This window comes from Rhinolophus hipposideros (assembly GCF_964194185.1).
Source record: "Rhinolophus hipposideros genome assembly, chromosome: 14".
NCBI classification, from domain to species: domain Eukaryota; kingdom Metazoa; phylum Chordata; class Mammalia; order Chiroptera; family Rhinolophidae; genus Rhinolophus; species Rhinolophus hipposideros.
In genome coordinates, this window is record NC_138060.1 from 39,013,389 (window position 1) to 39,029,745 (window position 16,357).

Sequence of the window (16,357 nt, forward strand, 5' to 3'; positions counted from 1 at the left end):
GATGAGAATAAAGTAATTTCCAGGAGTTACTTTTGCAAATACCAAGACACAAATTTATCCAAATTCTTCTAGGCTTGACTTGAAATATTTCACATACAAATATTAAAAATTACATCATTGACAGAGCAAGACTTTAAAGGCATGCATTAATCACCACAAAAGTTTTCCTACAACAGTGAAGATTCTAAATAGAGCACAGCTCCAAAAGTTGGAGTAATATATCAGTAATATTATAAAACAGTATCTGTTTACTAAGTATAAACACAATTTTTTAAGAAAAAAACTATATGAAGCTCAGAATTGCTTATATTAGAATCCTTCATTCTGAACACTAGAACCAATCAGAAAATATATCTACCTATATGCTTTATTTACAATCAGAGGATATTTTACAATTCTGTCTGAAAATGTCATTTCACCCTTACTCCGAAGTGTCTTTTCACTGGGTAGAGAATACCCTAGGCCATTTTTTCCAGCCACATTGATATTATAAACCCACTGTTTTCTGACTTCCACTTCCACTGCTGAGGAGTCAGCTATCAGTGTAACAGCCACAGCTACTTTAAAGGTAATCTGTCTTTTGTTCTCTTTCAACTTTTATTAATAAAATGTTGTCTCTGTTGCTCGTGGTCTCTCCATGTAACTATGTGTCTAGATGTATATTTCCTTTTAGCTATTCTGCTTGTAATTATCTCAGTTTCTTAAAATGCATGGACTGGTGTTTTTCATCAGTTCTGAAAAATTCTCGGCTATCACTTCTTCAAACATTGTCTCCTTTCCTATTATTTCTCCCTTCTACAATTAGAAAATCGATGAAATACTGTCAGGCCTTCTTATTCCATGGTCTATGTATCTTAATCTTTCTTTTTGACCCTTTCCTTGTCTTTCTGAGCTACATTCTGGATAATTTCTTCTCTGCTATGTCTGGTTCATGAATTCTCTTTAGCTAAAGTATTTAATCGACCATTAACCATACCCATTGAGTTTTTTTCATTATAATTACTGTATTGTTTATTTCTAGAAGTTTTATTTGGGTCTTTTTTCAAATCTGTTCAGTTTCCTATTCTCTGCAGATATTTTCCATCTTTTTGCAAACATAATAAACACTTCTTTTATAATCTTTATCTCATAATTCCAAAATCTGAAGGTTTCAGGGATCTACTTCTATCTATTGTTTCTACGCTTCTTACTCATGGTGCCTTGTTACCTACCTCGCCTGTTGGTTATATTTTACTGTGAACTAATTCTTTGGAAAATTATTTGTGGGAATTCCCTAGGACCTAAGATAAAAATGTATTCTACCAGAGAGGACTTTCATTTGTTTCTGCCAGTCACCTAAAACCATTTTAAATTCCCAACTTGAGGTTTTTCTGGACCAAGTGACACTGAATTTGAGTTACAAATCAAGAAGGAAAGCCTTCTTAGGAAAAGGTATTTTTTCAGGACCCAGGCAACTATTTTCGGAACCTGCTGTGAGCAAGAGAATAGGAAGGGTTGTAATCTTGGTTTACCCATATTCTATGGACATTGCTCTTCGGAATCCCAATTTCATAAGAAAGAAACTTCCTATTAGACTCCCCTCTTGGGCCTATCTGAGCTTTGATTTTTATACCCTGTGCCTTTTGAGGCTTTCAAAACCAAAGGAAAAGTTCTCCAAAATGTGGCAAATGTCCTCAGAGGAAAAGCAGTTTTAATATTCTCCTTACTTCTCTGAATTACTGCTTTCATATAGATTTTGGCCTGGTAATTTCTTACAGTCATATTAGCACTTAAGGAAAAAAAATGTTAGCATTTCTCATTCCTTTCAGGGTATTACTTTGTCCATATAACCTAGCTGACCATATTACCCTGTTTTCAATTCTAAGTGTTCATAATTTTATATTTCAATCACTAAAAATTTCATTTTGTGGGAAAGTCTAACACTGACAGCAAGGAACAATTTGTCTTTATTCAGCGTGATTCACTGGGATTGTCTGGGATAGAATTTTTCCAAATCCCAAAATAGATCAATGCTATTATAAGACTATTAAGAAATGGACAAGATTCTGAAATTAATTCCCCAAAAAGCAGTCTGTATAACTCTATGGAATTTGTTGGTTTACTGATTTTTTCCCCACCAATATATATATGTACAAAATCTATACTTGAAACTACTAGAAGATTTGCCAGAGTGGTAAAAAAGAAAAAGACAAGGGAGAACTGAGTTCAGTCTTGTTTTTGGCAAGAAACAAAATCGTAAAGAGCTACATAAAAATTTAATAATTCTTCATAATTTAAAAAATATAAAAACAAAATTAAAAGACAAAATAGGGAATATTGACTAGGCAACGAATTAAAATCTACAATATACAAAGAACTCTTGAAAATCAACAGGAAAAAAAATTACTCCAAAATTGGACAAAGGACTTAAACAGGGATTAAAGAAATAATAAAAGCAATCTGTCAATTTCTGCCAATAGGTTAACCAAAAACAATGATTTAAGTAGCAAGGTTATGGGCAAATGTAATTTATACCCTGCACTAAAAGCTGGAGTATAAATTAATATCATCTTTCTATCGGGTAGCTGGCAATAAGTATCAAAATCTAAATTATACATACCTTTGATACAATAATGCCACCTCTAGAAATAAAGAGTAATAAAATCAGTGCATGAGGATTTATGAAAGATAAAATTTTAAATAGAACACAAAAGTGATTAAAATTAGAAGTTACATGCATAATTAAAACTTAAAAATTAAGAAACTACAAATAACAGAGAAGTTATTATTTAAGAAGGGTGGGAATAGAAATTACTTTTTAAAATTTCACTGTATGTTCTACTTTGATTTTTTTAAATGAATGACATTATGATCATGATTCTTAGGAGATTGAAAATACAGACAGGAATTAACTCATCCAACAAATTCTGTAGTTTTTTGTTTTTTATGTCTATGTAGTGGATTAAACATAGTCACAAATTCTTCGTCACTTTCTCCAACAGGAGATGAAGTTTAATTCTCATCCCATTGAATCTGGGCTGATTCTTTCTGTCTAACCAATAGAATACAGCAGTTCCGAGCACAGCCTTTCAGAAGACTGGCTGCTTCACTTCCTACCTCTTACAATGCTTGTTCTGGGGACACTCCCTTTCAGAACCTACCAGCCACGCCCAGGCCACAGGGAGAGGCCCCATTTAGGTGCTCTGATCAACAGCCCTGGTTGAGCTCCCAGGCAGCAGCCAGCATCAACTGCCAGTCATGTGAGTTAATCATCCTGGAAGTGGCAACTGTAACCTGCAATGAGCTGACACCAATTGAAACAGACATAAACTACCCCTGCCAAGTGCTATACAACTTATAAAACCTTGAGTAAATAAATATTACTGTTGTCTTAAACTACTAAGTTTTGGAGTGGTTTATCACATAGCAGTTAATAAATGGAACAGCCTCTTATTTACTGCTCTATGTTCAGTACCTGAAATGGACCATGTACTTTTTTTTTTTTAAGGGTTCATTGAATGCATTTTATTTTATTTTTTTTATTAGTTTCAGGTGTACAAGACAAGGTAATACATAGACGTTCATCATTTATATCCCTTACACTGTGGACCCCCCTCCCCCCATCCACTATCCCTCCGACCTCGCACCGAGCCATCACATTATATATATAAAATTATAGTTGGCATTCATTATTGTTTAGTTTCTGGTGTACAGTGCCATGACCAGGACCATGTACTTTTAACAGACATAGTGCCAAGACTATGAGTAAAGTTGGTGTATATGGCTTTGGTGCTCACCGAAGAGTCAAAAGTGAGACACAGACTATTAGGTAAAAAGACAATTATAATACTTAGTTAATGCTATGGAGTAGTACAGAATATCTGACCAAATAGTAAGGGTACAACACAGACTTAGTGGTGTGAGGAGGCTTCCTAGAGCTATGACATTTAAGCTAAGACTTCACAAGAGTCAGTAAGATCAAGAAATAGAATACTTCAGGCTTGAAGCAAGCAGAATCATAAACAGTTCCCAAAACTCAAAGATTTCAGTACTTTATAATGAAATAAAAAGTATGGGGAAGCAGAAGGAGAGATAAGACCGAGAAACAGGTAACGGAGAGTATTGAAGCTATAGAGTAATTAAGAGATTCAGGTGACAGCTGGAAAAAAACACATGGCTACAGGGACATCATCAGAAAATCTTACAGAAACATAGGCAAGAGATGGTAAATCCAGTAGCTCAAGATACACTATACCAGAGTAGAAGTAGTGTGTGTGTGGGGGGGGGGCATGGGGGGGACAATGGATTTAAGAGGTAGAATCCAGAGCTTAATGCCTTCAAGTGAAAATTTGGGAAAGGGGATAAAATGTGTCTGACAGATTTCTGGCTTGAACAGCTAGAGAGTTGGTGGTGTCATCTACTGAGATAATAAACTTGGGAAGGGGAATAGGTTTTGGAAGAGAAGATGGTACATTCAGTTAGTTGCAGACATACTGAATTTGAGTTTTCTGTGGGCCATGCAAAAATGGAGTTATCCAGTAGGCAACCAGACACGCAGGTCTAAAGCTCAGGAAGAAATCAGGGTTGGAGATCTAAGATAACGGACTCTTCAGAAGATTTTTCTGTCTTTAAAACACTAAGTATGGAGCCACTAAAAATTATGTTAAGAGTAACAACGTTAGTAATATAAAATGAAAAACAAATGCAAGCACCAAAATAGCATGAATCCACTTTTAGTTAAAAAAATAAAGTGTATCTACACATACATGTTGTTCTGTGTATATACACACACAACACAACACAAGATAAAGCAGTTAAAATTACCCCGAAATTAGTTAAGAGAAATAAAGGTTAGAAAAGGGAGGCAATTTATCCCAAGCCTCCCTACACCACAAACATCTTACCTATCAAAATGAACATTTTTTACAAGACTCTTGGATTTCAAGCCTAGTTTAATGAATTCAGTAGACAAAGACTGAAAAGTACGAACAACTGCCAACTTCTATCAACTCTATCATCCCCCACCCACCTGCAAACTCCACCAGGGATCCAGGACAATCAATCCACTCTCTCATCCCAGGATAGCAAGATATGTAATGTTAGTAACTCCTCTTGGATTCCTCAAAAGTAGCTACTGGAACAACCCCAAAGGTACCTGTTCTGGGAAACTCTAAATGGGTTGATTCTGTTCCCTGTAGGTTATCAGCAAGCAGCATGCATGCCTCTGCAGCCAGGGCCAGTGACTTGAGCTCAGTCTTCTTGCACTGTTGTTACCACCCCAACTCCATCAGAAGGAGGGTACATCTCCACCAAAGTACTTATATCAGAACTGGGGGCTTACTTCTCACTAATCTAATTATTTTAAAGAGTCATTATTTAAAAGTAGAGATGTAATTACTTTGGTTCAACCTTTTTATCTTACTTAGGGACAAAATATCTAGTAATACTAAGAGATAAAACATTCCGGCTAACCAGCATTTGTGAGCTTTCATAACTAGTACTTGCAATACAAATGTGAATTTATTTCAGGCTCTTTCAAGGCAAGAGAACCCTGAAGAAAACTTTAAGAAATTTACAATAGTGTGGGTAATTATTTTTGATCACTTATTTTTATAAAATTTCCATAGCAGGCATCACTTTTTGTAATAGAAGAAAAAATGTTTTTCTCACGTTTTTCTCACATGGCAGGCTAAATTATCATACTGTAATAATTCAACTCAAGATATGCACCCACAGCAACATTTTTTTAGACAGATAGACCAAAACTAGTCTGTTATAAATTATCATATAAAACTAAGTCCAATCAGTTTTAAGAAGTAAATCATCCTCCTAAATAGACTTAATGACCTATAAAAAGATAAAGGTAAGCATTCTTTTCAACACCAATATATGAAAATTTGCAATTGTCTATAACACCTATTTCAAATCTCTTAAATCTATTTTGTTTCAAAAAAATAATCCAGTAACCACCTTTCCTTGGCAACTGAGTTAAGAAAAATAAATCTGGAATTATTAAATATTTTCACGGTGTCAACCAGATATGCCATGCAGCGCAGAACAATGACTAAATGATGTTATCTGTAGATGTTTTGCATACAAAATGATGGACATTTAAAGCACCTACTGCATGTCAATCTCTATAGTAGGTGCTAAGGATACAAACACAGAGATCCTATACTCCAGTCTCTGTCTAGTCAAAAAGACATGTATTATGATGAATATAACTATAGTGTGTGTGTGTTTACAGACCCCTGTCCTTTATTGCCAACTCCACAAATACAAAAAACTCTAAAAACTAAAAATTCTTTTCTAAGTTGTCAACAAAACATGGCCTAACATGAGGCTTTTTATAGTCTTCTTTAGTCTTCTTAGTGTGAATATGTATAATTTCACTGGGAAAATTAATGTGTGTGATTATGGGGTGACTGCTCCTATCCACAGGAGGTTTCATAATATGCAGCATATACATCATATTAATTTTCTAAATCCCAAAAACTTTTTACTTCTGAGACACATATGCCACCAGGGATTCAGGTAAGGGGCTATAGGGCAGGTCTGGAGAAAGCAAAGATGGATTATTTTAAGGAGCAAAGGAGTCAGTTGAGGAAGGTGTAACTTATATAGTCAGAGAAGCCTTCAGAAAAAAGGTTAACTTATTCTAGGATTCACAACACTACACTTGAAATTGATCCTTTCACACCACCACCAAAGACATCTTTTATTATTTCTACAGCCTCGCTTCCTTCTTTTGAAAAAATCTGAGCTGCCAAACCATATTTATTAATATTTAATTCTCCAAAGAGATAAGAGCATTTCTATAACAATTTTTTATTTTCATCCAAACTGTTTTCTTAGCGCATACAGCCATATACCAAATAAATGTACAATTTCTATTAAGTTCATTCAAATATAGTCAGTCTTGATCATGTGGATAATAATTAACCACCCTGCAGATTATCTACAGTCAATCATTATATCTAACACTTACATGGAAGCAATAACTAGGTACCAGACACTACCTAAATCATTTTATATATATGTTATACATGTTAAACATATTTTATGTCTATGTATGTCTATGTGAGTATATATGTATGTATGAAGTGGGACCAAGAAATATAGTGAATGTTTAAATTAAAAATGTATTACAGTAAAAGACACATTGCCATTAATCCCCCTCAAAATACAACCCCTCATTTTGAACACACTTATCCCATGGTTCTTGCCACTTTTTGAAGCAGTTCTGGAAGTCCTCTTCTTTCCTATCTTTAGTTGCGCTGTCATGGCTGCCTCGATATCCTGAATCGTTTCAAAACATTTACTTTTCATGTTCATTTTGACTTTGGGGAAGAGCCAGAAGTCACATGGTGCCAGATCCGGTGAATAACATGGATGAGGACACACCATGTTTTTATTTGCCAGAAATTGCTGTACCAGAAGCGATGTATGACACAGAGCCTTTCCATTGTGATCAAAACATATGGTGAATGTTGCTGCTGAGTGCCATCCAACCAAAAGGCAGGGATCTTCAATCTGGGAAGCAGCACATCAAACTTTAGTACTGTATGTGACAAGTTTCAACTTGTTCTGTGCAGTCAGTCAGGTGTGAGCTACGGTTGAGAAGGTAATGTTTTCAAGTGTGCCGTAAATCATCCTCCATTATGACAATGTTCCATGTCACACATCGCTTCTGGTATATGGCAATTTCTGTCAAATAAAAACATTACGGTGTGTCCTCATCCACCTTATTCACTGGATCTGGCACCACTGAACTTTTGGCTCTTCTCCAAAGTCAAAATGATTCAGGAAATCGAGGCAGCCATGACAGCTCAACTAAAGACACTCACAAAAGAGGACTTCCAGAACTGTTTCAGGAAGTGGTACGAACAATGGGATAAGTGTGTTTGAAGCGAAGGGGAATATTTTGAGAGTGATTAATGGCAATGTGTCTTTTACAATACTTTTTTTAAATTTAAACATTCACCATATTATTTGATCACACCTCATATACTGTGTTTCCCGGAAAATAAGACCTAGCCAGACCATCAGCTCTAATGCATCTTTTGGAGCAAAAATTAATATAAAACCAGGTATAATATAATATACATATGTGTGTGTGTGTGTGTGTGTGTGTGTATATATACACATATACATACATTCTCATTTAATTTTCAAAACAACTTGGTAAAGTAGTTACTATTATTACCCTCATTTTAAAAATAGAAAAGTGTGGCACTATGAGGGTAAGTAACTGGCCAGCATGGCATCATAACAGACATCACAGTAACAGTGAATGAGCTTTGAGAAAACATTTACAAAGGGATTTGTTGTTCTAGTGACTTCCTTCCCAAACTCACTATTATCCCGGGTAACAGAGAATTAATGCTACTGGAATCGGCACCATAGGCCCTCCTCACCCCCAATGCTCTCCCTCCCCCACCTCCTTCCACTACCACAACTAACCCCTGCCACAATTTCTCATTTCTCAAGTTCTAGTACACACACTGTATATTACTGCCATTCTAATGATCTGTCCATAGTAAGAGAAATGTCTTAGGTCAGGTGTACAATCACCATTCCTCAGCCTCGTGCAGATACAGTACAAAGCTTTCTGTGGTCTGAGACAAAAACGGGGTGGGGGACAGATGATATATTAACATTTTTAAGAAGCACAAATTATTCAACTTAAAGTATCATCCTTTCTTCTGAGGTTGTCTTTGTTACTTTTTCAGTGTTAAAATAGGATAATAATAACCAATGCTTAGTTTATTGTCTTCACTGACCAAAAAAAGTATCCCAGTCAATCTCCCCCAAAATCCTAAATGCTGGGATAACAAATAGCGAATAAATCTACCAAGTATGCATGAGGAAGTGGAAGACAGGCACAGGCAAGAAATAAAGGACTGAAAATTTGCAGGGTAAAACAGAAGCAGATACTACTTTTACATTTAATAATGACATACAAACTTACAAAGACACTGGTCCAGCAAACAAGAGCAAACAAAATAAAGCTTTGCAAATTTCAGTAACTTATTTTGAAGAGATTACAAGCACTGAGGCAGTTCTTCATTTTAAAGTGAGATAAAATAGGGGAAATGAAAGGTTGACAAATTTGAATTTAAAAATGAAAGTAAAGCTAATAATTCTCCACAATACTAAGAAAGGGGATTTAAAAGAGTATCACTAATTTATCTTCTAAAAAGGGCAGCATAGAGAAGATTTGTTAAAAGCATGGACTGTAGAGTCAGCCAGCCAAAATCCCAGCTTGGTGTTAAACCTGAGCATGTGACTTTTACCCTCTCTGTTTTAGTTTCCTTAAAGGTTGCTGGAAGGATTAAATGAGTTAAGATTGGTAAAGTACTGAAAACAGTGCCTGGCACTTAGTAACTACTTCAAAAGTACGGTCATAAATATTATCTAATAACATGAAGAAACAATAGTAAAGTAAGTACTAACAACTATAAAAATTACGGTACTAAAAGTAGATGATGTTATACTTCCATAAATTTTTTAAGTAAAACCATTTTTTTAATGTACATAAAGTATCTGAGGTTGTGTGTGATACTTTTAGACTTTTCAATTTACATTTTTTAAAACATGCATTAGAAAAACATCTGAATTCAGTCAGCATACCCTGGGACCCAGACTTGGTCTTCTCACTCCACATAAGCTGTCCCAGTTCATCCTGCCATTTGCCCCTTCCCTTAAGCCACCTCTACTAGACCCAGGTGAATTATTAAAAGGCACCTGTTCACTGACATCGTCTTGTACTAAGGTACACAAGTTATCTACATCCTCGCTACTCAAGAATGGTTCCTTGTTCAGCAGAAGCTTATAGGTGCAGAATATCAAGCTGCATCACAGATCTACTGAATCAGGATTTGCATTTTTAAACAAGAGCCTTAAGGGATTCTTAGGCACAGTAAAGTCTGAGAAGCACTGCTCTCTACATGACTCTAGTGCAGATAGTTGTAAAAATTTAAAATGCTCAATATTACATATGAATTTAGCGATACCAAGATGTGGAATGAGAAAAGCTCATTAAGAAAAATAACCTACATATAATTGAATTTCTTTATCACTGATATCAATCAAAAGTGTTCAAAGATTTCAACAATGCCTACATTTAATGCTTCCTGCTTTGAGTCACTATTTTGTATAACAGCACAACACTAATAATACATAGTTTTATTGAGGCTGTATTTTGTTGTACAAAGAGTACAAAAGAATGACTGGATCTAGAAACTTGCAATCCGGCCCAAAGGTGTGCAACCTGCATGTTACAATTTCAAGACTTAGTCCAATTCAAAGTTGACAAATGACTCTTCTCAGAAAGTCATTATTCTGAAAAAAAAAAATTAAAGAATGTAAACTTTAAGCATAGATCATATTCCTGAACTAAAACGGTTAATAACTGTTTAATTGAAAAAAAAACAAAAAACTCAAGTCACTTGCAGAACCGAACACTGTTTGAGAGGTCTGTGATCATTTTTCCAGGAAAAGAGGAGGGAGGGTGGTAATCAACTTTCACCCTCCGCAAAGTTTTTCTCGTATCCCGAAAGGCCTCAACTTGCATGTTCTTACAGGTGAATAAACGTTAAGTCGTACTAAAACCAAGTCACGTTTCTTTTCTCAAAGGTGAAAGGCTTCTCTCTTCTAAAGGGTGCATTTTAACATATTTGGGATTCCGGGTCGGTTTCGCTTCCGGCCTGCGAAGGAAGCGTGCTGCCCAGGGCTGAAATGCACAGGGAAATTTACCAAGTAGGAAGTTGAGCCCTAGTCCCGCCGCCAGGCTCTGTCTGCCCTCTTGGGGCAGCTGGCCTTGCATCCCAGACCCCCCATCCCGAGGGAGGGAAGGCAGGCAGGCCGGGGTCAGCAGCCTCCTCGCCCGGCCCGCCCTGGGGCGGGGGGAGCCTCCCCTCGCGCCACCCCCCCCCACGCCGATCCGGGAAGCGCCCGAACCGGGGGCGGTGCGACTCCCCGTCCGCGGCAGCAGCACCCACACCCTCAGGCCTTCCCGGGAGGCGGCGGCAGCGGCAGCAGCGACAGGAGGGGAGGCGGGACTCGTCCTGAGAAGCTGATCGGGAGGCCGGGGCGGGAGCCACTCCCGTTGGGGGCTGCACTGGAGGAAGGCGAAGGCGCTCCGAGTGCTCGGCTTTTTTATGATCATCATCATCATCATCATTATTGTTTTACCTGTGGCGCAGAAGAGCTCCCCAGCTCCTACTCCCTGAATCCTCCTCCTCCCCTCTCTTTCTCTCTCTCTCTCTCCCACAGTCTCTGCGGGCGCTCGTGGAACCCGCCGGCCCGACCAGAAAGAGAACAGGGCGGGAGGGGAGGCGGCGGCGGTGACCGGCGACCACGTGACCACGCTCGCGCCGTCACGACGGCCGCCTCCTGCTGCGCGCCCTCCCTGCGCTCCACCTCTAATAACCCCGCGGCTCGCGGGTCCGGAACGCTCGTGCGCAGGCGCCCGCCTGGGCCTAGAGTCTGCGCGGGCGCGCGACGTCCTGGCTCTTGGGTCGGAGTCCCTGGGGCCCGGTGCGGCGCGACGTGGGGAGTGAGCCACTCGCTCAGCCCTCGTCTGCTGAGCAGGCTGGCTGACAAAGCGCGGGCGGCTGTTATTTCCCTCCCTCTAGCTTACCACCCCTTCCAACTACCCCTCCACTGCATCCCTGGTCCAGCGCTCACCTGGATGCTGGGAACCCGCCACGGGGACTTAGACATGCACTCACACTCACCATCACCTTCCCTGGGTGAGACGGAGAGAGGAAGGGGAAGTGTCAGCCCCTGAGACCCTCCTGAGAGGTTGGCCCTCAGGTCTAAAAATGAACATTTCTTAGTTTTATGCAAATGGTCTTCCGTTAGACAGTTTTCTATAGCTGAGTAGACTCCTGTTCATGCTTCAAGACCCAGCTAAATCTGTCACTTCCTCTGTTTTGGAGGAGTATTAACATTTTGTGCAAACCTACTTTAGTATAACCCATACAGAAATAATATACAACAGTTATTTTTTACAAACATCATATTAGGCTCAGATTCTTTCTTTTCCACGTGACCTAGGACGATATTTGTCTTTAGCATTAGGGTATCTCAGTAATAAGTCTGATGACTATCAGAATGCAGACAATGTCTAAACCCTGTGTCTTGTTGCCTTCTACCTCTGCTTAATCATGATTTAAGATTCTCTTTAACTCAAGCACAGGTGGAATGCTAGTGTTTCTCTCCCCAATATGAAAGCCTTTGAATGGTAAGGCTCCTTAGACTAGTAAAGGCTTCGCCTAGTAAAAAAGTTTTATAGTCTCTTATCAGCCTGTCTTCATCGAGAGCTCCAAAGGAAACTGATAAACTGTTGAGTACAGAAAAAGGAAACCAAGGCAGAGAAAGGTCAAATTTCCAAAGATTATCTAGCTTCAAATGAGGGTCCCTATGTGGGAAACTTTTCTTCACAACAAACCCTCCCCTTCACACACAGATTTCCCTCTCTTTCTGTTGCCCCTCTTTGATGCAGAACCTGGACATGTTAAGTTAGTGGTTCTGGCCAGATTTAACCAGGTCAAATAATTAAAATGTAAAAACTTACTAAGTGGCAATTCTGGTTAGACCACTCATCATTGCTATTAAACTAGTGAATACTGACAATGTTCAAGTAGCAGAACTAACAAAATCCCAGAAAACATTGAGGTAGATGTTGATCAAGAACATATTAACAAGAGCTTCCGAGAAACTAGGAAAGTCATGTTGGGAAGGCAAAATTTTCTTTCTACCCTTCTAGGTTTTTTTGGCTGGTCTAATAATCAAATTAACATAGCAGGTTAAAACATAACATAAGAAAAAACAAATTTAATTACATATGTACAGGGTCTCCTAACAATGAGCCCCAAGGGCAGGTTGGGCATTTGAGGCTTATACATACAGTAAGTCCTCACTTAATGTTATTGATAGATTCTGCATCTTTGAGTGAAACAATGTATAGCAAAACCAACTTTACCATAGGCTGACTGATATAAAAAAATTATTACGGCATCTCATAAACATTATAATGAAACAACATTGAATGGAAATGATGTTATTCAAGGACCTGCTGTGTCTTGTTGCCTCTACCTCTGAACTATGCCATCCTGAACTAAGGAATGGCAAATGGGACAGTGCTTAAAGGAGGGAAAGGTTAATTCACAGAAAAATAAGAAACATAGATGTTTGGTAATTAAATGTTTGCCCTGCCATACAGATAGGTTATTCAGATAAAAGTTATCTCTGCTAATAGCTTTCTTTCTGCTCCAGGAAGTCTATCTAAATTCTTTCAGTAGTTAGGGGAAAGGTAAAAGTTTTACTTGAATCTGTTGGCTCTTGATTGCCTTCAGCTCAAAATAGTCCACATTGCCAAATTGGCACATTTTGGGGGAGGCTTCTGAACCCCTTCAATCACTCCTCGAGATACCAATCATATGTCTGCAACATTGACGGATTCTTTTCCACACTCACCAATATATACACCCACAGAGGGATCCCACCCAATACTTTCAGCTATCTCCTAGGATATGCTAGTAGCCTTCCATTCTAAATGTCCAGTCCAAAGTCCAGACTCTGTTGGAGAATGTTATTTTGGTGGCCCAAAATGAACCATGCCTCCCCAGAATTCACGCCCTTGTGTAATCCTCTTCCCTTGAATCTGGGCTGGACTTGTCACCTGCTTTAAACAATAGAATGTGGCAAAATGATTATGCCAGTTCTAGATCTAGGCCTTAAGAAGGCTTTGTAGTAACAACATTGAACTTTACCAGAGCCGTACTCATAGAGAACAGATGATTGACAAATCCCTCCACCTGTTTGTGCTCTGAGACGTGGCTTACCACACACACACACACACACACACACACACACACACACACAAAATGCCCTTCACCATATGACTTAGATGAGGTACACTATCCACGCTTTCTCATAAGACTAAAAGATAATTCTCTATTTACCTGTGAGAAAGCCATAAACTGACCTTTCCCTTTTTGCCTAAATCTGTTGACAAGCTCAGACAAAAACGCTTCAACTTCCTGTTCTTTGTCTCATGAATGATTAGCTGAGATTAGAATTGTTTGTCCACTTGAAATTAGATAGACCCAGAAGTAAACATTTCCTGATGAAAACGTCCCCTAATTACAAAACAATCTCAACTGTAGTCAATCCACCTATAACTTGTCTACGCTTTGTCATAAAAGTATAAGGCACAACCATCCTGTAATACATTCTGATCTTCAAAACTGGGTACTTTCCCTATTGCTACAGCCTAAATAAAATTTATTTCCTTGCTTATTTGGTTTTTTGTCTTTGATGGCCACTTCTGTTTTTTTCTCTTTCAGGGACGCACCATGCATAACAAATCCAACTACTCTGAGACTACCATGATGTGAGAAGTCTAACGTAGCCATCCGGAGAGGCCAAATGGAGGAAAACTGAGGTCCCCAGCTAATAGACCAGTTGTACTTCCTTTGGACACAACACCAACCAACCACACATGTGAGGCCATATTAGAAGTGGATTCTCCAACCACAGTCAAGTTGCCTCATGTCACACCTCATGGAGTACAAACAAGCTGTTCTTCACCAAGCCCAAATTGCAGAATTGCAGGCAAATACATTTTGTATTATGTCAAACCATTGCATTTTGTGATCGTTTGTTAGGTAGAAATAAATAGCCAGAATAGACCAATAAATAGACAGAATAGATATTCAGCTATCTGCTAGAGATGTGTCCCAAATGGTCCCACAGGCACATCAAACTCAACGTGCTCAAACTGAGTTTTTCAAATTCCCAACCCCTTTTCCTGAGCCCTACTTCCCCTGATGGTGCGTTATCCCGCCTAGAGCCCCAATCAGATCCCTGAGAGGTCTCCTTGTCTCCTCTTTATCCTGCAACATTCAATCACCAAGTAACAGAGTTCCTTGTCCATCCCCACCAACGTCTCACCTTCAATCCTCATCATCTCTCTCCTGAACTACTGAGGACTAGTCAATTTCTTCCACATTGCAAGGGACAGACATGTTTGCACTCAGATTACCTTACAGGTTTATTGTCAGGCAGGAAGTGAGGAGACATGAGATGCCAAAGCAGTCATCTCCCATCACCTGTGTCCTGGTGGTTTCAAGGCTGGGAGGCCCCGCTGGCCTTTTGGAGAGCCGTAGCAATGACCCCATCTTTTAGGCCATGACAGTAGTTGTAGGGATCCAGTTTTTCTCTGGTTTCTCACATCTTTAGTGTCCAAGAGAAAAAATGAGGGGTCTTTTAGTCCCCAGTCAGTACACAGCACACTGACAGAGCTGAGAGAGGCCTGTAATCTAATCTAGGAAAAAAGAAACTAAAGTAAGAAATCTGATGATTAGTAACTCCAGAAAAATATAAACATTGTATGAAAATTCATTTGGAGTTATGCTACTTATAATACAATTCATAATTTTTAAGGTAGATAAATTAAATTTGAACCAACGTCAGCATTCTTAGAAAAAAAACTAATTGAGACATTTAACTTTGCAGCTACTTACACGTTAATTGATTTTCTGTTTTGGCATCTGTGTGCATTCTCTGCCTTGGGGCACGGCAGAAAGTGAAGCACACACACACACACACACACACACACACATACAAACACACACACACACACAAATGCAAGTGTTCTCTAGGAAAGGTGGAAGCTCTACTCCAGACCTGTGCCTCTGGGGACACTCAGCGGGACCTACTCTGGCCAGGCCAATATCCACATCCACTCTTCTCTCCACCATTCCACTCAACTTGCCTAGATAAAGAGGCCACCATCAGATCCTGAAATTGCCATCGTGAACCAGACTAACGTGATAACAAGATGTCCATCCTGCCGTCTGGCAGTGCGATGGGTCTGATAAACATGGACTGTGTGTGGAACAGACCTTTGCTATCTTCTGTTTTCATCCATGGAAATATTCTGCTCAGATCTCCCACTGCAGGGAACATAGTTGACTTTCAGCCTCAGTTGCCACCTTGTTGGATCCACCATTGTGTTTATGCGGAGGCCACATTTCCACTGGGCTACTCCCAGTCAGTGACTGAGCCCAGCAGGGGTATTAGTGCAGACTCATTATCAAGAGAGGCAGGATTCCTCTAGAGGGCAACTTGGGCTCAAGAATTCCTCACAGGCCTAGTCGAAACTTTCTTAGAACCAGCTGCAGTCTTAGGATCTTCTTAGCCAATCTTCCTTCCTTTCCCCTTAGCTTTTACAGGTATCAGATCTTCACTGTGGCCAGAAGACTCTCCCTCCCATTCTTGCTTCCTTCCTTTTATCCTTCACTGATATATTCTGTCCATAAAACTTTTGTACATGCAATCCCATCTTGATGTCTGCTCCTCTGGA

General features: G+C 39.2%; 1 protein-coding gene across 6 annotated transcripts in view; it reads right to left on the minus strand.

Annotated features, from left to right (window-relative positions):
* Nucleotides 1–11,383, minus strand: part of TBC1D5 (TBC1 domain family member 5) — a 503,965-nt gene extending 492,582 nt beyond the window's left edge. For 2 of the 6 annotated variants that reach the window (XM_081072580.1, XM_081072576.1), the window contains exon 1: nucleotides 11,176–11,383. The gene's annotated coding sequence lies outside the window, so the exon portion shown is untranslated. The remainder of the gene's footprint in view (nucleotides 1–11,175) is intronic. The other 4 variants (XM_081072578.1, XM_081072577.1, XM_081072581.1 and 1 more) reach the window with 3 other exon arrangements.
* Between the last annotated feature and the right edge of the window lie 4,974 nt (nucleotides 11,384–16,357).